At 39.3% G+C, this 22,890-nt stretch overlaps 1 long non-coding RNA gene across 1 annotated transcript in view; it reads right to left on the reverse strand.

Moving 5' to 3' along the window:
• Nucleotides 1-386: 386 nt before the first annotated feature.
• LOC135314405 (uncharacterized) overlaps nucleotides 387-22,890 on the reverse strand; it is a 90,083-nt gene continuing 67,579 nt past the window's right edge. Inside the window, exons 10-18 of the long non-coding RNA XR_010373910.1 lie at nucleotides 22,214-22,317; nucleotides 12,212-12,288; nucleotides 11,895-11,976; nucleotides 10,630-10,770; nucleotides 8,319-8,413; nucleotides 6,106-6,257; nucleotides 4,479-4,583; nucleotides 2,628-3,601; nucleotides 387-1,339 (exon numbers count right to left, since the gene is read on the reverse strand). This is a non-coding gene — a long non-coding RNA (uncharacterized LOC135314405). The remainder of the gene's footprint in view (nucleotides 1,340-2,627; nucleotides 3,602-4,478; nucleotides 4,584-6,105; nucleotides 6,258-8,318; nucleotides 8,414-10,629; nucleotides 10,771-11,894; nucleotides 11,977-12,211; nucleotides 12,289-22,213; nucleotides 22,318-22,890) is intronic.

The raw sequence follows: 22,890 nt of genomic DNA on the forward strand, positions 1-22,890 counted from the left end.
TTCTGAAGTCCTTATGGTGCTGCAAATTCTAATGTCGCTTCTTGCAAAGGTCTGAATCTTGTGTGAAAAATTACAACCTGCCTTTCTACCTTTCCCAGAGGTTTTTTCTCCCGTGCTAACATTTTGAGGAACATCTATAAGTGCTATGAAAAGTTACTCTTACCAAATTTGTTGTGGTGTTGTTGCCAAGAATTTGATATTGCATGCCTGACACAAAGCAATCAAAAGACAAACGCTAAATCCATACTGGATGAGGCTCAGTGACACAGCTTTCTCCTGTAATGAAGTACAACACAAAAGTAAATTGAGGATTTTGTTAATGTGACAGCTTTGTATAGTAGCTCGTACCCTGATGGAAGCAACGTGACTGTTCCTTGTGACAAGTTGTAATAGGTGGGACAAAACACAACGCTGGTTAATTCTATTTTTGTCACTGACTTTTGTCGGGGTGAAGACAAGCCAGACCCAAGTGTTTGGAAAAATCTTATTTTTTCTTGCCATATAATCAGTTCAGAATCCAAGCATATAATTACAATTCCATATACACAATATTTGGATACTTAATAATGCATTAAGCAAGTTACATTTAGTGTTTTGCTATAATTTAATCTTGCTATGTGTCAATATTTAGCTCCTAATTAATAGCATATTTACTTCTCTTCCATACATTGGTGTGCCAATTATGAGCTTAAACACCCTTCCCCTGTTCAATACGCGCAGTGGAAATTAAATACACTGAACCGAACTTCTCTATGATGTAACTCCATCGAAGAAAATGAATTTACTTCAAGAATATGTTTGATCCACTGCATAATGCTAATACAATCTGAAGGTATTTATGGATTATATTTTTCTTCTATGATTGTTATTGCTTCAACGGGTATTGTACATACCCAAGAAAGAGAGAAGTGCATTAGATGTACTTTAGTCGTAACCTCTAGTTTGCTATATGTGGATTATTTCCAGTTCATCTACCTTTCAGGTTTATTTTGGTAATAAATTTGCAATTAAAGCAAAGCCATCAAGTACTATAAAAAATTAAATTGTGCCCGACACACTGTTTTTTGTTACAGCATTGATTAACTCAGAAGCTTAGCCATTTTTCATCAATCATTTGAGGAAGAATTTTGACAGACATACATTCAAGTAAAATGTCTTCTGTTTCATTTCACTTTTTTCCATTTGGGTCTAATTCTGTGCAGAATAACTCCGTTATCTAGAGTCTGTAAAGAATTTATAAATATTCCATCCTACTTTTTTCTTGAATCAGGATAATAGAGATTCACTCTTACAGACTTCTGCCTTTTTAGTTTTAATGACATGCCTCTGTATTTTCTTCCTATTTGTAGATATGCAATAATACTTTAAGTACATATTTTTAAAGTAGATTTATAAATAATACTTATACAATTTTTATACAGAATCATGTATTATTATACATTATTATACACCCTTAAATATTATTATTATATTACAATATTATATTATTTTCTAGGAGTTTGAAGTTTCTTCAGGCAAACAAATTATACTGGTAGCGCTCCCTTCCACATTATCCCACTGTTATACTGCTATTGGACTATGATAAACCATAATAGAAATTGTTTAAATGAGGTAAGAAAGAGCTAAGAAAAGAGTTGATATATCTACCAGAGGATGTTAAACACAGCATTCTGCCTCTGGGCTCCCCAGCGCTGCTGGCTGCTGCTGCCCACAACACATTTATCACAAAAAGACTCTCACAGTCCGGTGTATGTGCATGGGGCTTTGTGGATGGCTGGGTCTTAACCCTCCTGCTTTGCTCAGGACGTATTTCTTACAGAAGAACTTGCATTTCACAGCAGTACAAGTACAGCTTTAATGGCCAGTCTGCGCCCTCGCTCCTCTCCTTTCTCCCCACACTTTATCAAATGCTCTGTGAGTCAGGGAACACGCAGGGGAAAAAAGTCACACACCCACGCAGCAAAATTACGGAGCAGATCACGACAGAGATCACGACTGCCCTGCAACGGAGCTGGCACCTCAGAAACTGGGACTCGTGTTCCCCAGTGTTTCTGTTTCTGAAATATTTCCGCAGTTTTACTGACTTTTTCACACACAAGGAAAGTAATGACAGAGTCGACCCAGATAAAGTGATTCACAGCGAAGGAAAAAAATACATGTGATCTTCAGCGACTGAAAAGAAATGATGTAGACAACAGCAGCACGCCTTTTAAAAGGCAACATTTATTTCACAGTGTCTGATAAACATAAGCTGTGTTATCAGGATAGAATTCAGCTGGACATAGGTTGAAGAGAATGCAGCTGAATCCGAGTGAAAGATAAGACCAAAGTATTTTGGCATACAATTTTAAAAGGTTAGTACCTCAAATAAAACATAATATAATGACTCCAGTAACTATTTCTGTTAGGACTGAAGAAAGCTTGACCATAGAAGGAGATGTAAAGGAAGATGTATGATTTAAGCATAACCACACTAGTATAAAGTAAATATTGTCACAGCAGAACCTCACTATTGCTTTTCTAAAATAGTCATGGAAATGTTACTGTGAGGATTGAGTTCATTCTGATTAACTTGGAGGCAGTACTGGCTTTGATAAGACAAAAATGGGTATAGAAGTGCTGCTTACCTTAGTTTCCAGAGATTTCAGTTATTTCTGTTAATTTATGTCACGTTTAAAATGTTTTGCATAAGCAGAAGTAAGATACCACCATCTTTTGTTGCCAGAGATTAAGTCTGTCCAGCAAAAGCGTACTGTTCTGTGCATGTCTGCAGTTCCCGGCAGGTTTCTATATTTGCCCTGGTGGCTCCTCCGTGCTCGGTCAATGTTCCCTTCTTTCAAATAGAAAACAACCTTCTTTATTTTGCATAACAGATGTCTGGTTCTGCTCTAGTTAAGAGGGAAATATTTTCTTCTGAAAAAAACATCTTCCTTATCCACAAAGTCCCATATTTGTTTAATAAACTTTTCTCTATGCTGTCTTCCAACTGATCCCTTTGGAGACATGCAGAAAAAGAAGCATTCAATAAAAGCCTATCACCAAAAATTAACACACCTCAAATGCTAAATATCAAGGATCAGGCATGCAGTTAATTGCTGACAGTTAATCCACAATGGAAAACAACTCACCAAAGTTCAGTCTAATCATGAATACATTCACGGAAATTATAATCTACTCATGATGATTCCATGTTGTGAAACAGACTCTGAACTCACCGAGTGAATTATTCATTGTGGATTGTTTGCAAGTGCCACAGTCATATATATTTGCTGGCATGTTACTGGAAGGAATGCAATTGCATTTCCTTGCAAATGCAAATGTAAATGCAAATGCAATTGCAAAAATGAGATCAGAATTAGCTGTCACTGTCATTAAAGTGCAGTTGATCAGAGTCACTTAAAAATAAACTGCTTGTCTACAGGCTAACATCAGAAAATGTTCAGTAAAACGTCGGCCTGTGGCTAAATGTACATCTTCAATGAAAAAGGTTACCTGAATGGTCAGAAATGCAGCTCAAAACTGCAGCTCTTCGCTGACCTATTAATCACAGAGAAATAGTATCAATGGCTTTTAATTTCTCAGACTTCCCCAGAAGGTTTCCCTGTGATCAAAAAGATGTACTATGTTACCTTTTTTTTTCCTCTCAATCTTTGAACAGTCAACAAGATATTGAATTCCTAGAAAACTACCTATCAATATTAAACCAAATGGGAGTTAATATCTCTTTAGGAAACCCAACTACACCTCTAAGGAAACAAGGCTTATTTTCAGACAAATAGACTCTATTCTTGTGCTTTTAAGTTCTGAAAAAGAAATCCTTCTGAACAAAAACTTCTGGAGGGTTGGAGTAGTTGCTAAATATGTGGACAACCTCAGGGAAGAGTATTCAGGGTATTTTGAAGAAAACTCCTTTTCTGGTACTATTTTCTACCAGGTAAGGATTTCTATCAGGTGCAGTGCCACTGTTTTAGGTGGGACATCAAGGAGAGTTTCTGACCACACATCTCATATGTAGTTTATCCAACAAAAATACATGTCACAGTGAAGTAAATACCCTCAATTTATTATTGATATGCAGCATGCCAGTATATATGTCTCCTGGTTTTTAATCTAGAAAGCACTGAGGAGCACTAGAGAGCTCACAAAATATGTAGAGAAGGAACACTCTCTAGTAGGTCCCATTCTCAGTTTTTTCAGGTGGCTCGGCTGGGGTTAATGCACTGTAGAAGCAGCTTTCTGAAAAAAACAGTGTAATGCCCAGCCATTTCCACTAAGGCTTAAATCGTTGCTTTCCTTATTCCCAGAGGAAAACTAAGCTAATGTGACTTGTATGATGGGAGCCATTTTCCTCCCTGATTATTCATAGGCATGACTTGGGATCAAGAGCTAGTCCAAGGTCCAACGCAAAAAAACCCTCAAAAACCTCAAAACTTGCAGTCACCCGCACTGATTGAACTCAAAGTCCTCAAAATACATACCTGTGAAACATCTTTTCGGTATCTGCTCCTGTTCATTCATTTGTAACTTCTGAACAAAAAGCAATCTTATGTATGGTTTTTCCAAACTATTTTTATTTCCACTACCTGCTTCATTAAGAACATATGGCAACATTAGTCCATTTCTGTAGGTTATTTCTTCTAAAACAACAATATTAACTACAAACATATAAAGTATCTTAATAAGTAATTAAATGGTACGTTTCAATATTTACCCCTATAATTTCTGTTTCTATACCTACCTATGACTGAACAGTGAAGCAGACTTGGGGAAAGGGAGTTTAGTCTTGTGCTTAGTTATAAATAAATTACGGTTTCGTGAAAAATGCAGGATTCCTTTTTTAGTCTGCATGACAAGAGTATTTCCAGACCTTTGAGTTCGGGGTCTGGCACACTACTCACTAACTACTTTTTCAATAAGTTTCTTAGCAAAGCCACTAAGGGCCTTTTCTGTCCTACTTACTCACTTTACGTATTTCTTTGCTCATACGGAAGAGTCCTACTCACTGTAATGTGTTGACTTATAAGAATAGTTGTGAGAGTGGACAATGGAGCAGGGTTAGACCGTTAGTGTTTCCCACCAGCCTCTCACAAAGTATACACTTGAGAATGTGACTAATCTTGGTTTTCCTACTCTAGAATTTTTTAAGGTACTTATAACAGCCTTCCCAGGCAATTTGGTTCTTCAGACAGCTTTTGTCTTCTTCCTAGAATTAAAGTGCTCCAAACCCAGTGTGCTGGTTTTGGCTGGGACAGAGTTAATTTGCTTCCCAGCAGCTGGTATGGGGCTCTGTTTTGGATTTGTGCTGGAAACAGTGTTGTTCTCACAGGGATGTTTTAGTTCCTGTTGAGCAGGGCTTGCACAGAGATAAGGCCAAACTGACCCCAGGGTGTCATGCTCAGCACATAGAGCTGGGGGAAGGAGGAGGAAGGGGGGGACGTTCCAAATGATGGTATTTGTCTTCCCAAGTCACCGTTACTGCTATCCTGGGGATGGCTGAACGCCTGCCTGCCCAGGGGAAGGAATGAATGAATTCCCTGTTTTGCTTTGCTTGTGCACACAGCTTTTGCTCTACCTATTAGACTGCCTTTATCTCAACCCATGAGTTTTCTCACTTTTACTCTTCTGATTCTCTCCCCCATCCCACTGAGGGGGGAGTGAGCGAGCAGCTGGGTGGGGCTGAGTTGCTGACAACAGTCCTTTTGGTGCCCAATGTGGGGCCTAAAGGGTTCGAGATAACAACAGGTTTGGTTGGAGTGTGCCAGATCGCATTTATAGCTGTTATTGCTGTTCAGCTATTAATGGTCAGGCTCCTGTGCTTGCCATGGGACTTGCCTGCCTGACTGTATGTTAGAGCCTAGTGATCGTCAGTGGCTGCTTTTTGCTTTCGCTGCTGTAAGGCTGCACTGCTGATCGTCTGACTCTGCTGTGCCTGGGAACGTTTGGTAACACCAACAGCCGTGCACCTGGGCTGGCAGATGGTCAGGGCATCGCTGACCTTGAGTCAAAGGGACTGTGACCTGGCGATGAGTCCACGTGGGAGTGGGACACCCCAGAGCATCTGGGACCATACATATGTCCATGCAGAGCAGGTACATTGCAAAGCACCTGTGGCCGTGGTTACGTCTGTGCCGCAGCAGGTATGCCTCTGGAGGGATGGAGGCCCAAGGATAAATCCATGCTGGAGAAGGTACACCTCGAAGCATCTGTGGCTGTGGGTAAGTCCGTGCTGCAGCAGGTACACCTGGGACAGTTCATTCCTAGAGAGAGAGTTCAGTGTGGTTGAATTCTATTCAGACCAGTCCTCAGAAGGAAAACAGCTGAGGGGAGCGGGATGTGCCTTAAACTGTGTCTATAGGCCATTTGCCCATGTTAATTATCAGGAGATGAAAGGAAATAGATACTTCCATAGGTACAGTGAGGATCATGTCTCAGCCTTCTTTGGCTTCAACATGGTCTATATTAGATTAAAAGACTCCCATGTCTCCCCAGAATATGGGATGGAGCACTGTAACGATAATTCTGGACACAGGAACTGTTCATGTAGAGAGTCCAATACCATAATATGTTTAGTATTATATACTATGTTATATGCATATTATGTTACAATTTTACATCTTAGTAAATATAATACAATAGTGGATATACTGTAAGCTTAATATCTTATAACAAGTATATATTTTATAATATAATTAATTACATATATATATTAAAGAATAAAAGTATATAAAACTCTGGTTATATATGAAACAACAGCCTGCCATACATTCTTCAGTATCTCTGGCAGCCTTTTATCTAAAAGACTCTATATTTAGACAGACTACATTAAGTACATGAAGTATTTTAAGACAGCAGAAGAAAGCAAATCGGAGACCCTGTTAAAATGAAGACAAAAGGGCTTATGGGCCTATCGTGAAGGGAGAATTTTAATTTCAAAGACAAATGTACCATTCCCACTCTGAAAATTTTCCCCAGAATGTTCAAATTTATAGTTCTATGATAATTTTTTCACAACCCTGCCTTGTTGAAGATGATCAGTAAATGAAGAGTAAAGTAACAAAAGAGAAAGATGGTTTTTCTGTGATTAAGCCATTAGCTAGAGACCGAGACAAGCTACAAAATGCGGACCTCCGATGAGAGGTATCACTCTGGAAATACTCAAGAGGCTGAAAAACATTAATTCTGTACTTAATTTTTGCCTGTTTAGTATCGAAGTTTTTCATTTTCTTTTTTTCCTAGAATGTCTGATTCATTCACCTTATTTTCATTTTGAATAGAGTTAAATGTCATGACTGTTTTCATTTTTTAATTAATTTTCCATTCTGCTTAAGAAAGCAATCTAGATACTTAGAAATTTGAATTAATATAGTTTTGTCTCAATGGGTTGCTTAGTAGGTAACTCCACTACCTATCATCTCTCATTCTCCTGGCTAAGCTAATTACTTCATTTGCTTTACATATATGCTGTTTAATGCTTTTTGCCTTTTTTCATTTCTACAAATACAAATCCGATTACTGTCCTCACCATTTTCCAGTCTCTTTTCCAAATATATTTAATTTAAAATACTTAACTAACCTGCATTTATGCAGCTTTATCCATTTAGGCTAATATTGACTGTAGTTTGAACTTAGACAAGTTTTGTCTTTGAAGTAAAGGACTCTTGTTATTAAAAAAGCGCAATTTCAGTGGCAGCTGGAAGACACCAAAAAAGCATAAATGATCTGAACTTATCTATTGTATTTCATTGCTCTTTTAGGTTAACCTTATCCTTGCAGGATAAATAACGAAACAGTGATAAACTGAGTCATAATGTTGTTTAGTGGATAAAATCCACATGTGATTAAATAGTGACATTAAACTCTTAGGCTTATGTCATGACTCATAATTATTAGTAATCTAGTTAAAACAGTTTTTTAGTCAGAGCTAAAGGGTGAAGCCCAGACTTTTTCTACTGCTTCATGCCTTGATGAGTTTCTTCCTAAATGTGATAAAATTTTAAATGACCTAGAATGTTTATTTTACAATGAATGCATTAAGGCAGTCATGTCAGTTATTGACCATTTTCATATGTCAGAACTTGAAATCAAGTTCATTCTTAAAATGTTTGGTGCATAATGATAAAATTGATAAAAGTGATAAATAGTGATAAAACTGCAGATGTTTTCAAGTTGTATTTAAAATGTTGCCTCTTAAAAGCTGGTACTGAATCTACCAGAAACACAGACAAATTGTGCATCTTGCTTCTTAGTCCTCCGAAACATTTACTTCAAACAAGAAGTTTAAGAAAAAGCAAGAATGAGATTCATTATAAATTTTTTACCTTTAATTTATACAGCTTTTATGCACAATCTTTTCTGTGTAGGCATTTATGTAGTTCTGTTACACTTTCTCAAGCCAGTCCTCTCAGAAATTGTACTGAAAAATAATGCAAGAATAAAGAAAGGATCTGGTTGTGTGTTCTGCTATGGGGTAATCTGAAGGGATTCTGAATTTATACAAAATCACTATCGAAAAATAAAAAAGGAACTTTTGCATGAAACAGAGACAATATCACTTTATTTCATCCAACATTGTTGCTATTAATATTATTAAAACTAGTAATGTTAATCAACTTCAAATTTGCATTAGAATACCAGCATTCATTCTACATTTAATGTTATTCCAAATTTTATTATTACAGCTTGGCGTCATTGAAACCTGCAACACACGCACAGTCTTATGAATCTTCTTTCAAGGTTTATCTGTGAATTCAAATGGTGCCTATGTAAACAAGATTATCATGTTTGGGAAGAAAGGAACTGAAAAAAACCCTTGCTTTTGTTGCTTTCAAATACATCTGAACAGCAAACAGAATTGTCTAAATAGGACTTAAGTAAAACTGGATAAGAAAAGGTATTGCATACTTTATAACGTCAACATACAGGGCTGCCTTTACATTCTGGCTTCGGTCTGCTGCCCTGATGGTGCAAAGAGCCCATAGACTTAATTGAGTAATTAAAGGAAAATAACGGGGCGCTGTTTTGCCTGTTCAGGTCACAGGAGCCAAGCAGTACCAGGTAATCCGGCTTATGGCAACGGCACCTCTCAAAATCTGATAGATGGCACCCACACAAAATAGATTTATCTTCTTCATTATGTACTAAAGATGTCTAGGCCACATAATACTGAAAATGCAAACAGAGTTATGTTGTTCAAAGCTGGATTTCTCTTGTAAATAAAGGAAGGGCCAGGTCTATTTCTCCGTTGGACACACACACCATATTTGTGGTGGGGGACAAAGGGAATGGTGCATTAAAACATCTTTTTGTTGTTGAAAAGACATTTCAACACTTCATTTCAAAGTTCTTTGCAGAAGCTACTTTTATTTTAGCCAGGCACTGAATGCTTTGGAAAATCTGGCTAATTTAAGGAAACATGCAGGAGTGCTAGTTCTGTTATAAATCCTTATCGTAATAAAGATCAAATTGACAGTCCCTTCTATCTAGTTTCTCTCTGTTAGAAACTGCAAAGGGTGCTTGAGCTGCTGCTTCTCACGATTAAATTTGTTTTCTGTCATGCAATTACATTTTAAAAATCCTGTTCAGTAAAATCTCTCTAACTCCATTACAATAAATTTAACCCAGTGTCACACCAACACATGATTCATATTTACAAATGCTGCTGCTGTTGCTGACTGCCTGTTGATTAGCTTTCAGCTGCAAAGGGGAATTGGCTTGACTTCTCTTTTTTTCTCCTTCAGAGTTACATCCATCCCTGCATTGTGGAAATAAAACTGCCATAAAGATACAGGAAATAAAGATATTGTGGTAATCTGCTAAGCCTTGCTCATTCCTGTTATCAGACAACAGATTTGCTCTTTAGCCATCATTGATATGTTTGACACCTGTCACAAAAGTGTAGTGGCCTTTTCCCCTTTCCTCTATTAAAATCTCTGTCACGAGCAGGCACTGCTGACACTCAGGCTGTTATCTCGAAGACCCATTGACTTTTTAAAGATCTCTTAGGCTGCTCTTTTTTTCTTACAAGCTGTTCACACTAGAAACATGCTTCTAGCCATGAGGAGAAGATGAAGAACTGTGGGAAATACCCCAAATATACACAACAAACCACCTGACAAAATCTGCTGGTAGGAGTGAAAAACCAAGAATAATATGACAGTGCCTGAGCACCTGCTCTGTGTGGTTAAGTGACAAGGACCACACACACTCCCCGCCATCGTTTTCTTCTTCTGACACTTTTCTTTGGAGAAGCCAGATGCTCAGTTAGAAAAACAAGGTCTTTTATTAATAATCAAGAGAATGTGTGTCTACTGGTCTGAATTTATATCTACTCTTCCCTCATCTGGTTTAGTCTTTCACACTGTCTGTCAGTATGCTGAAGTTCACTAGTTCTTAATTTTTCTTCATTTAAAATGAAATCAGTTAATCAGAGTAAATGCACCCCACATATAAAGACAGCTGGGGAAAAAAAAAACAAATATCAGGCCATTTATGAACCCAAGCGGTTATCTTCAAAAAAACCTAAGTGAGCGAAAGACAATGGGAAGTAATGTATCACCGAGGGTTTGCAGAAGCACAGCTCTGCGGTTGCTGGGCGGGTGTGGTGTGTGTGTATTAGATTACCCAATGCACCTGGGAAAATAGCCACTACAGGTTGCAGAGTGTCCATCAGAGGCAAAGGCAGCCTTGGATTTCCATATCTTCCCTTCTCATCCGCTGCTACTTCTGTATAGATTTTCTGACCATAGGAAATCTTTTGTGGAAAGTGTTACGCTGCGATGGACCCAGACAAAAGTTATCAGCCCCGCAGGAGCAGGCTGGTATTTCTCATTCATATCTTTCCGCCTTCCGTGAGTCACTGTCATAAGATTATTCCTGAAATTTCTACATTTGTAGATTTTCATCCAAAATGAAACTTCAAAATTTAGATTACTGCTTATAAGTAAACTTTATATAATTTTATGACTACATAGGTGCCATAAAGGAAGTAAATAAAAAAAAAATAACAACCCTAATACTTGATCTCAATCATACAACTTTAGATCAGCAAATATTTTTATCCATAATCTGACTGTCCAGATATTCTATTCCTTTATCATAATAAAAAGAAAGGTAGGTCTTTAATTTCTTTAATGAGATAAAGCTTAGCAGGAAAAAGGAATAAAAGGAATAAAGCAACAGATCTGAATTAAAAATGAAAAAAAAAATCCCTTTTCTCTTAAATCAAACCCTACTGGAAGCACGATTTTTCCTTCTACCCTTGTTAAACTAAGATATATCTGGCAAAATGTGATGTTTCATAAAAGAATTTAGGCCTTTGATATTAAATGAAAAACTGAAAGGTGTTCAATTTTGAAGGAGGGAGTTAGAAACCGTTTTCTCTTTTTACTTCTGCATAAGAATCCACCTACCACTGTTTAAAATGTTTTCAGTTATTCTTGCTGTGTCAAAGCTCATGGAACACAGATGGACAGTGGGCTCTGATACTGGAATGCAAACCAGAGGTGGCATAATTAATATCACCACCTTTTTTTTAAAAAAAGTTATTATCTTGCTCTAAGACTTCTGACAACAACCACATATTCAGCTGATGAGACCTGTATGAGGAACAGATCTCACATATGCCTCCTAATGGCAATTCTATATAAACAACATTCATCTAGAGATGGAGGAAAGCCAACGAGCCCAGAAGTCATTGGTGACCGACAACTTCACATATAACTGATAATTTACAGCAGCATGAATTAGCCTCTACAGTGGTCTGTTACAACACGGCAGTCTTTCACTTCTGCAAATACGTTAACCTTCCTTCTTTCCTTATTCAAACCTGTTTTCTCTCTTGGATGGAAATCCAAAGCATGGTACCAGCTACCTGAGTCAGAAAAGCCCAGTCTTACCAGTCTCCTCTTGAGCATTACAGTTCTGCGCCTCTCCACTCTTTACTGTCACATTCACTTGATTTTTTTCCCTCCTTCCCACCTGCCATAAAAGAGGAGATTGAAAGTGCTAAGGGACATTATGTGCAGCACACATCTTCCAGCCCCAAACAACTCGGCAGGGATTTAAGATGATTTGCCTAGTCATCCCCCAACACTCAGGAAGTTGAAAGTCTTTGTTTTATTGAAGCGTACAAAGACTGAGATAAAGGTCAGTAGGTAAAAATTGCACATACATAATAGAAAGAGGTGAAAAAATGAAAGAAAAAATTTCTTACCGGTGCTGCTGAGATCCTTCATCGTGATCAGCACCACTGTTCCCTCTCCTTGCCATGTGTGTCACCCCATGTCAAAACTTGGATGGGAAAAAAACAAGTCTTAAAGAAAGCAGCCAGGTAAAATGTTTGAAAATGTCAAAAAAAGTTCCAAGTCTTAGGACAAGTAGAGCATAGGAAGTTGGTAAGAGTCCTAGGTAGACTGTATGTTGTAAAATATGCAGTTCTTTGCAAATATAATTTTAATAAAAAATCATTAGCAAAACATCAGATATGGAACATAATACTGTAGGTTCCTGCTACTAGGGATGACTATGATGCCAACAGAAACTGTACTTACTGGTCTAGGGTATAACTTGGCTCTTAACAATTTTTTTTTAATTCAAAATTACCAGGTTCTTTTGACACAATGAGTTGTATTTTCAGTGCATATAATTTCTTCTGAATACCCAAGCACACATGTCAGTGTGGGAAGCAATCTCCTACAGAGACTGTGGGTGATATTCTGTCTTCATTTACTCCCAATCATTCCCACCAGTGTTTAAGAGATATAAATAAAAAAATAATATACACTATTTTTCCATTTAGAGGTTGTGTTGTAGTTTTGGGTTTGTTTTTTTTTCCCCCCAATTATTATTATGGCTGCAGTGGTTAGTCATATGTATTGGTGAGCAGAGATAGAGTGCAGGAACACAATAAGATCCACATGTACTTCAGACTACATAATCACCATTTGCAATAACACTTTTATTCACTATCTACACTAAAAATAACTGCATGCCTAAGGCCACAGGCACTGTTGCAAGTTAAGGCGCTTAGCTTTCAGGCAGCCATTCCTACAAAATGCCCATAGGCTTCTCTGCTCTCGACAGATTCTTACTTCCCGGAGCCAGAGATTGGTTTGTACTCCGCTTCCTTGCTGGTTCTTGCCCAGCCTGACAGTGCACCACAAAAAGGATGCTGAGGTCCACTCTGTACGATGGAGGCTCTCCTTCCCACTGCAATGAGCACTCTTTGCCTTTATCATCTGACCAGATTTAAAATGAACTGGGACTTGCCTTTTTCTAGCTCTAACTTTGAGACTTAACCTGGAATCTGGTCAGGAGACAGGACAGTCATCAGCCCTAAGGGGGATCCTCTACATCACTATAAGCTAACTGTGGTCCCTGCATAATTTGCAACCCTTGACGCCTTGAAGGCAGTTTTCCACTTAGCGTTTATAAACACACTCAAAAGAAAATAATTTTTATCTCAGCTGAAATGTGCTTATGTTTCTGAGTGGGTCGGAGGAGAGGGAAAAATCCCCAGAGCAGTTTGAGATCTGCTCCATGACATCCCTTTTCTCCAAAGACGGTGTACAGTTTGCCCTGCTGGGATGCAGAGTGGTCACGCTGTTTGTGTTGTTCAGTGCCACTCACAGAATGAAATTTCCAGTTTTGTATCCTCATACTATCCTGACAGAATAAGAGGTATGTAGATACCATGAAAACAAAGCACTTACTATCTTCTCTCATGGAAGACAATAGCTAAACTCCATTAACTTAAATGCAGCCAAAATTTCACGCTGTATATACATGTATCACTTTTTGTTATAATCAATTTTACAGTATGCTGATCCTACTGGAACACCTTTTCGGGGTGATGATCCTGACCCTTCAATGACTGGACCAGCTGGTGGAAGTGAGGACCAGAACATCTTCACCTTACTCTGTTGGATGCATTTTCTCTCCACGTGCTTCAGTATGCCAAAAAGACTCCCGTCACCCAGCCAAAATCTCTTCTTCATTGCCGGCCTGTCACTTCAGAGCTGTTCCTCTGCAGTCAGCTGAGATATTCCGTCTTTACTTTGGTGGCACCGAGATGGGAATTTTTCCTACTCATTTTGTGAATTTATGTCCTGTGGTCATGCAAACTAAAGAGTGTGTTGTTTCTAGAACCCCATATACTGACTCCCTCAGGAGTCAAGATGGGCTATGGCAACTGTTTCTGCCTGTTACCTGTGTATTACGTCTCTCATAAAGACCTTTCAGAAGAGTAGAACTTAAAGTTTCATTAGTCAATTATTACTTGCAATATTTGAGTAGTTTCTGTGAGAACAGCATTAGGATCCTTCAAGCATCTGGCCTATTGTTTTAAGTGAATTTGATCAACACTACTACTACTAAAATAGATTTTTTTTTTACTAAAGGCAAGATTACTGAAAGCAGTTATTTTTTATCTTCACAAATTATTTACTCTGTAACCTTAAAATATATTTTAATGATGCTGAATCATAAAAGATCATAGACAGGATGTTTGAAGGAAGAAAGACAGTTCATATCTACACATTAAAGTGTATGTTATGACCTATGATGTTAGGAATTTGATCAATGATAAAGATTATACATAAATGTGAAACTTCTGAAGAAAAAAAATGAAGTGGATAAGAGTAATATATACAATATTAATGAAGCTGTTAACTTTAGGTGAAATTCCATCTTTTTTCTTTCCCAGTATGATGATGTATGACGCAAGTTGTACCTAAATCAATAACACCTAATCAAATTACTGTTCTCCTCACAGCCCAACTCTGATTGTTTGTGATGTACAGAAATTTAAGAGGAAAGATATTATACACACAGATATTTGAATTTAAATAATCAAATGGAGGAAGTCTGGTTTTTAAAGACAAAAACCAAAGCACAGATTTCCACAAAACTTCACACAAGAACTTAGTGACACAGTTGAAAACTCTAAGAATTTCCTTGATACCCACATGTAAATTTGAGAGGACATAGTATTTCCTTTTTTGTGCCATGAAACTTGCTGCAAATCTCTACCAGACCAGTGGTCAGTCAGAGCAGAAGAGAAAGGAGAGCTAAAAATAAATTCATACAAAGACACAAACATATGGACATCTTCAGAAAAGCTTTCCATTATGTGGTGGGTTGAGCCTGGCTGGATGCCAGGTGCCCACCAAAGCTGCTCTATCACTCCCCTCCTCAGCTGGGCAGGGGACAGAAAAGGCTTGTGCGTCCAGATAAGGAGGGGGAGAGATCACTCAGCACTTACCAGTGTGGGCAAAACAGACTCAGCCTGGGGAAATCAGCTTAATTCATTACCCTACTCTGATGCAACTGGTAATGAGTATTAAAACCTATCTTAAAACCCCTTCCCCACACCCCTCCCTTCCCCTCAGGCTCAACTTCACTCCTGATTTTCTCCACCTCCTCCCCTCCAGCAGCACAGGGGGATGGGGAATGGGGGCTGGGGTCAGTTCATCACACCTTGTCTCTGCTGCTCCGTCCTTCTCAGGAGAAGGACTCCTCACACTCTTCCCCTGCTCCAGCGTGGGGTCCCTCCCACAGGACACAGTCCTCTATGAACTGCTCCAACATGGGTCCCACGGGCTGCAGTTCTTCACGAACAGCTCCAGTGTCATCCTTTCCCCGGGGTGCCGCCCGCCAGGAACAGGCTGCTCCAGTGCGGGTCCCCCACAGGGCCACAGGTCCTGCCAGCAAACCTGCTCCAGCGTGGGCTCCTCTCTCCACGGGCCCACAGGCCCTGCCAGGAGCCTGCTCTGGTGTGGGCTTCCCACAGGGTCACAGCCTCCTTCGGGCACCCACCTGCTCTGGTGTGGGGTCCTCCAGGGGCTGCAGGTGGGTATCTGCTCCACCACTAACCTCCAGGGGCTGCAGGTGGGTATCTGCTCCACCGCTAACCTCCACGGGCTGCAGGTGGGTGTCTGCTCCACCACTAACCTCCACGGGCTGCAGGTGGGTGTCTGCTCCACCGCTAACCTCCACGGGCTGCAGGTGGGTATCTGCTCCACCACTAACCTCCAGGGGCTGCAGGTGGGTATCTGCTCCGCCACTAACCTCCACAGGCTGCAGGGGCACAGCCTGCCTCACCATGGTCTTCTGCATGGGCTGCAGGGGAATCTCTGCTCCAGCACCTGGAGCACATCCTCCCCTCCTTCTTCACTGGCCTTGATGTCTTCAGGGTTGTTCCTCTCGCATCTTCTCAATCCTCTCTTCCCTGGCTGCAGTTGCATGTTTTTCCCCCCTTCTTATGTTACCCCAGAGGCGCTACCACCATCGCTGCTGGGCTCATCCTTGGCCAGCAGCAGGTCCATCTTGGAGCTGGCTGGCATTGGCTCAGTCAGACACAGGGGAAGCTTCTGGCAGCTTCTCGTGGAAGCCACCCCTGTAGTCCCCACCCACTAGAAAACCTTGCCATGCAAACCCAATACACATAGACAGTTTCCTCAGTTGTATAATTCATAACTGAACTATCTCAAAAACTTTTCACTTGACAAAATGTGAATAGTCTACCTTCTGAACAATGCCTTTGAACTGCAGATATGTCAAATAATCCCAGTGTGTTTTCCACTGGGAAGAAGGAAGCATGGGCTCTGTTCTGCCCCCACTGAACTAGCAGGAGTTTTGCCCTAGACTTCAATGGAAGGAAGATGAAATTTCATGCCTTTAAAGAGGGAAGACTATCAAAATGGACACCACACAATACACAGATGTACTAGAAAGTAATTATGTATTGTAAAGAGCAAAATATAGGCCACTGTTCTTCTGGCATAATTTTCCATTCCGTTTCATATCTCAGCATCTCCCACTCTCTGTTCCTGCATAATGAGTTGATGAAGCTTAAGTTGCCTCCCTCACTTTGTGATCTGCCATTCCTCATAAGATGTATTATGTATACAAATTATTATACTTAAGAAAGCTTTTGTTCTGAAAAAAATATAATCAAAAGAAAGTACTTTTTAAATTAAATAATTAGCTATGTTATTTAATGTACAAGAAAACACAAATCTGCTTTGGTATAACCACTGCCATTTCTTTAATGCCTGAGGCCTTTTATACACATGGGTTTGGAAAAATTTGGCTTTTAAAGCTTGTGAAGTTGTTAAACTTCATTTTTGAAGGGCCCCCCTCAAGTTAACAGGGTTTTTTCAAGCAAAATAATTGATGAATCTACCTCTTTAAGATATGAACTATCAGAAACTTGGCAGACTGAATGGGGCTGAAAGCAGTCATGCAAGAGTAGAAGAATTTCTGTGGGAATTTAATGGACAAACTACGTACCACCTGGGACCTGAGCAGTCAGGTTTTTGGATGGGGGTCTCCCATTCTTTCCTCAGTAGCATAAATCCCCCAAAGACAATGTACATCCCTAAGAGATTAGAATATTACTCTGCACCATGGGTCTGAATTTGAATCACACCTCAACACAGCCCCATCGCAGGTGATTACGTACACCAATGAACTGCATTCTGGAGACAGAAGTGTTGTGCTCCAGTTTAATGGCCTGATGAGCCAAATAGTGGGCCAGACTAGGGCTAATGCTATCCCTACTTTCCCTTATTTTTGGCATTGTCAGGATAGTTTGCAGTTATTAAACTTCTCCAGGAACCTGAAAAGCTTTTGGATAGTTAGACAACTAACTTTTCAGTAGCTAGTAGATTACTGTTTTCTCTAAATCATCTTGAAGTGTTCTGCAATTCAGTGAGAATGACTTGTGGAGATACAAAAATGGAATAGTATTTCCTGTTGGCTTTCAGATATGAAAAGATCTGCATATTTAATGCATTTGAGCAAGGGTATATCAGTTTAATAATGAAGTATGTTTATTGACTTAATGTATTCATCAGTTTCCAAAGAGCTCATACTTTTGGTGACATCAAAGCAAGAATATTAAAAGTTCTTATGAAGTTCTCAGCACTCCAAGAACTCCTTCTCCACATAAGCCGATAAAACTGTCACCTTTCGGGTGTTTTATTCAGTTTCATTTTCAGAGGAGAAGTCAAACATTCAATCCCAAATGCCCTTGTAGAAAAGAATTTACACACCCTGTTGCTTTGTGATGACCGTGTTGTCAAAATAAATGACTACAGCATTGTGAATGTATTTCAAACACAGAATGAATTCGTTGTGTATAGCTAGTGGCACAGCAACATGAAATCTTCATAGGAAATACATGGAAGAAGTGCAAGTGCACATGTAGCTGTTTCCTGGTTTGGCAGAATGTAATTTTAAGTCATCAATTAAATTTCATTGCAGTACCATTTCTTTAAAGTGCAGTTAAATGTGGTTTTCTGTTTAGTATGTGTAAAGCCAAGAGAAGAATAATGTAACATACCTTGTATGTTCTGCTTATGGCTCAGCAGATGTATTCAGGATGTGTTCGCTGGACGGCACCGAGTTGCCACACAGCAGTGGAAGCTTGCTCAATGCACAAGTCCAGTGTTTGCACAGTCGGGAAAACAATGGAAAAAACCTACAGTCAAGTGTTTGTTAGCATTTTCAATAAATTTTCAGAATTAAGTAAAACTGTAGATAAATAACATCTTCTCTAGTAGCTAAGCATACTAACTGCTGCATTTCTACAAGCCATAAATACAATGTATCCCTTTGCTAGAAATGTAAGCCTATGTTTCTGTATTCAGTGTTACCCACAAGTCATTTCTAACAGTAGCTATATGCTTACTTATTGAGCTTTCACTTTCACTTAGATTTCCCTTGACTTTGTGGTGATTTTCAAAGCAGCTGAATTTACTGTCTCTTAAGTGTCTTTTTGCTTGCCTGTTTGACAGTTCAGAATGGCTTCAGTCATCCTTTCTATACCACCATGGGTAACTTTTGCCTTTCTCCCATGATACTTAGATTTTCTTGATTGTAAAACTGGGGCTTGTTGTTACTGTGAACTTCTGAATGCTGCTTCTGGCTCAGACTAGTCACACGAATGGATTTCAATCCCAAGCTGGTGACTGAGTTGTCAGGCAAGCCAACCGAAACAAATCATGTAATTGTTATTCCTTCCAGTTCGGCAGTGGATATGGAAGGTTTTGAACCTCTTTCCCACCCCACATTAGTTGTTGTTGAAATAAATTGGCCCTGCTCATTATTAACAATTTACCATTATCTCTAGACTTGCAAAATTTATTTTGGTTTCTTTTTCATCCTCTTGAAAGACTTCTCATATCTTTAGTTTCTTTCAGTTAATTTACTCTAATATCCTGTCTTCTAGTTCAAACTGAATAACAGTTGACCTCCAGCTTGCGCAAAATTGTACTAATATCACAGTTAAACAAACAAAACCACAGTCTTCCAAGAGTAACCACATAATTAACAGACTCTGCCCCATTGATCACGACCCTCTGAGCTCTGCTGTTGAGCCAGTTCTCTGTCCACCTCACTGTCCACTCATCCAACCCACACTTCCTTAGCTTGCCTGTGAGGATACTATGGGAGACAGTGTCAAATGCCTTACTGAAGTCAAGATAGACAACATCCACTGCTCTCCCTTCATTGACCCAGCCAGTCATGCCATCATAGAAGGCTGTCAGGTTGGTCAGGCATGATCTTCCCTTGCTGAATCCATGTTGACTGTTTCTGATAACCTTGTCCTCTACATGCCTGGAGATGACCTCCAGGATGACCTGCTCCATCACCTTTCCAGGGACGGCGGTGAGGTCATCTGGCCTATAGTTCCCCAAGCCCTCCTTCTTGCCCTTTTTGAAGATTGGAGTGACATTTTCTGTCCTGCAGTCCTCGGGCACCTCTCCTGTCCTCCGCAACCTTTCAAAGATGATGGAGAGTGGCTCAGCAAGAACATTCTCCAGCTCCCTCAGCACTCACGGGTGCATCCCATAGGGGCCCATGCATTTGTGAGGATCCAGTTTGCATAGGTGATCTCTGACCCAATCCTCCTCAACTGATGGAAACTCTTCCTTTCTCCAGATTTGTCCTCTCTTCTCTCGGGGCTGAGATGCCTGAGGGCCAGCCTTAGCAGTAAAGACTGAAGCAAAGAAGGCATTCAGTAACTCTGCCTTCTCTGCATCCTGCATCGCCAGGGCCCCTTCCTTGTTCAGCAGTGGGCCCACTGTATCGCCAGTCTTCCTTTTACTGCTGATGTATTTAAAGAAGCCCTTCTTGTTATCTTTGACATGCATTGCCAGATTTAATTCCAAGCAGGCCTTGGCCTTCCTCGTTGCATCTCTGCGTACCCTGACAGCATTCACATATTCCTCCCAAATGGCCAGTCCCTTTTTCCACATACTGTGAACCTCCCTCTTCCATTTCAGTTTCTCTAGAACGTTACACTCATCAGTTTTTCTCTTGACCAACATAGTCCTTTAAGCAATGACTTCCTGAGGTCATCAAATACTTACGATATTGTTTTAGATTTGTCACCTCTTCTGGACTATAGTTTCTCCATTCACTCTCCAGGATACATTTTCAAGATTGAATATAAGCATTATGAAAATAGGATTTCTTCAAGTTGACTGTTCAGAGTGGATGCACTGAAACTGGTCATAGGAAGCTTAAGGAGTTAAGACTGAAGATTACAACAGGATGCTGTGCAGTAAGAACTACTGTCAAACAAGGTAGAATGGACCTCTCTCCATCCTTGCACATTTTATTCTATGCTACAGGTAAAACTAATTTTAGTTTATAACATAAAAAAAGAAATTAAAAAAAAAATCAGTCTGCAAAATGATATACTGTGCCTCTCCAGAAAATCCTTATTTTTATTATACCAGCTAACATTTTCTATTATTCAGCATCTTCAGGATGCTTATACAGTTCAAGGAATAGTTTTGCCATAGGAACTGACTGATCTTTACTGTCCTCTTCAGGCTTCTTTTTAAATATTCTCTATATTTTAATGCAATCCTTCCTCTGTGTGATCAAAACCATCTGAAACCAAGGAACACCTTTCTATTATAATCACTGGCTAAAACTACTCATAACATCTTTTGGGGTTTGTAATGTATTTCAGTAGGAGACAAATCAATAAATTGCTTTGGGGACACTTCACTGCTTCATTCGTACAACTTCTCACCAGACTTCAGAATATTATCTTTGGCATAGTACAAAGTGTAGCTTACTGAGTTGATAGCATAGGCTTGTTCCCTCAGCTTTTATCAGTTGTCAGAGTTCAGTCAGGAGTGGTAGGTCTAGGACAACAGAGACCTGAGGAAGATCTGGTAAGCAGGCCTTCACTTCAAAAGTACTGGGCTTCTACAACACATGCACAGCCTTGAACTATAAAAAATAGTATTTGCTATCACAGAAAATACGCACCTTGGAAAGTTTTTTACATTTGTTACAAAGATTTCGTTCAGTTTTTCTGGCAAGTGAACTTACCCAAACGTACGCCAGGAAAAAACAAGTGCAATTATTAACAAATTGCTCTTTCTGCAACATAGAAAGCAGATGTAACATATAGAAGGGATGAATCAAACTTTCCAAAGTGAAGCAGCATAGTTATCGCTGAGCTCATCAGAAAACCTTTTCCTAGTTGAAAACAGCCTAGATTTTCATCATATCAGTCCACTTTCACATTAAGATAATGCTACTGAAGATGGTAGTGTCATATCAGTATAAAGCTCAAATAATAATACGGGATTTCGTGTTTCTCAGAAAGGTGGACAACCTCTGCCTGCGACACAGCAAGACACAAACTTGTCAATACTACAAACCCTTAAGTGAGAGGCTTCAACTGGTTGGAACTACAATTACATGCATGACTGGCTGCTAGAAGAGACAGCTGTCCTTGGGTACTTAAGCAAGAATAAAGAAAGCAGTACAGATGTTATCCACTCATGGGGTCATGTCGCTGCTGGCAGAAGCAACAGCAACTTTGCTCAAGTCATTTCTAAGACTTAAATAATTTATATTAAAAAATCATTACCAACACAGTGTAAATTTAGAGTTAAACCTAGGTACTATATAGAATACACATGCAGAGTGTGAGAATGAAGCTAATTAAAGAAAACTAAAATAAGTAGTTGAAGAAAAAACAACCTTAATTTACAAACTCACAAAGAAAAGATCTGAAACTTAAAAGTGTGAAAGGGTTTAGTACAAGGGACAGGGCAGGCAAAAGACTTTGCCGTCTACTTGTTCCGGCAAGTATGTTTAGCAGCCATAGATAGGTGAATTTGAAATAGACACAGACTTTATTTCCTCTTTAGAAGTATTTAAACTAAATAACCACACTCACATATAGAGGGAGCAGTAGGTGACCGATGCCTCCCAGATGAGCTTCCTCATACACACAACAATTCAGCCCCTTCTAATCACCAGCTTCTGTCCTTGGAGGAGTTACTGCAACATGTGGGAAGAACAAGGAAATCCAAACTTCACGAAGCTACAACTTGCTTTAGGTATGTCTTCTTCAGCTCTTGCAAACATACCTCAGATCTTCTTTTGACTTTTAAGAAGCTCTCTGAACAATCTTTTCTCTAAAACTATCCGTTATTAAAAGGTCAAGAAAACAGCAGTCCTAGAGGGAGAGATCAATTAGGAATGTGTGCTGGCTAGGTGATTAAGTTTTAAAAGTTGTTCATGCTAAAAAAATGTCTTTGAGAGAATGTATGCTATAGCACCCACCAAACTGTTTTAATCCTGTAGTGGTTCTATGAACTTTTCAAAACATTCTTGAAGAAAGAAAGAGTTAAACCCTTCGAATTGGAATAAATTAAAAATCTAATGAAGAAATTAAAATGTAAGAAACCCAGGGTTTTTTATCAGGTTCTCATCAATATTTTCTATGTAGGCATTACGATAATACCAGGATATTACTCTTTGGAATGCTCCAGCTTTAATTTCTTCTCATAGGCCCTTAGGAATTCCTACTATCAACTAAGGCATCAGTTTATTAAGAGGTTAAGCATGTGC

The sequence above is a fragment of the Phalacrocorax carbo genome, chromosome 7 (assembly GCF_963921805.1).
Source record: "Phalacrocorax carbo chromosome 7, bPhaCar2.1, whole genome shotgun sequence".
In the NCBI taxonomy this organism is placed as follows: Eukaryota; Metazoa; Chordata; class Aves; order Suliformes; family Phalacrocoracidae; genus Phalacrocorax; species Phalacrocorax carbo.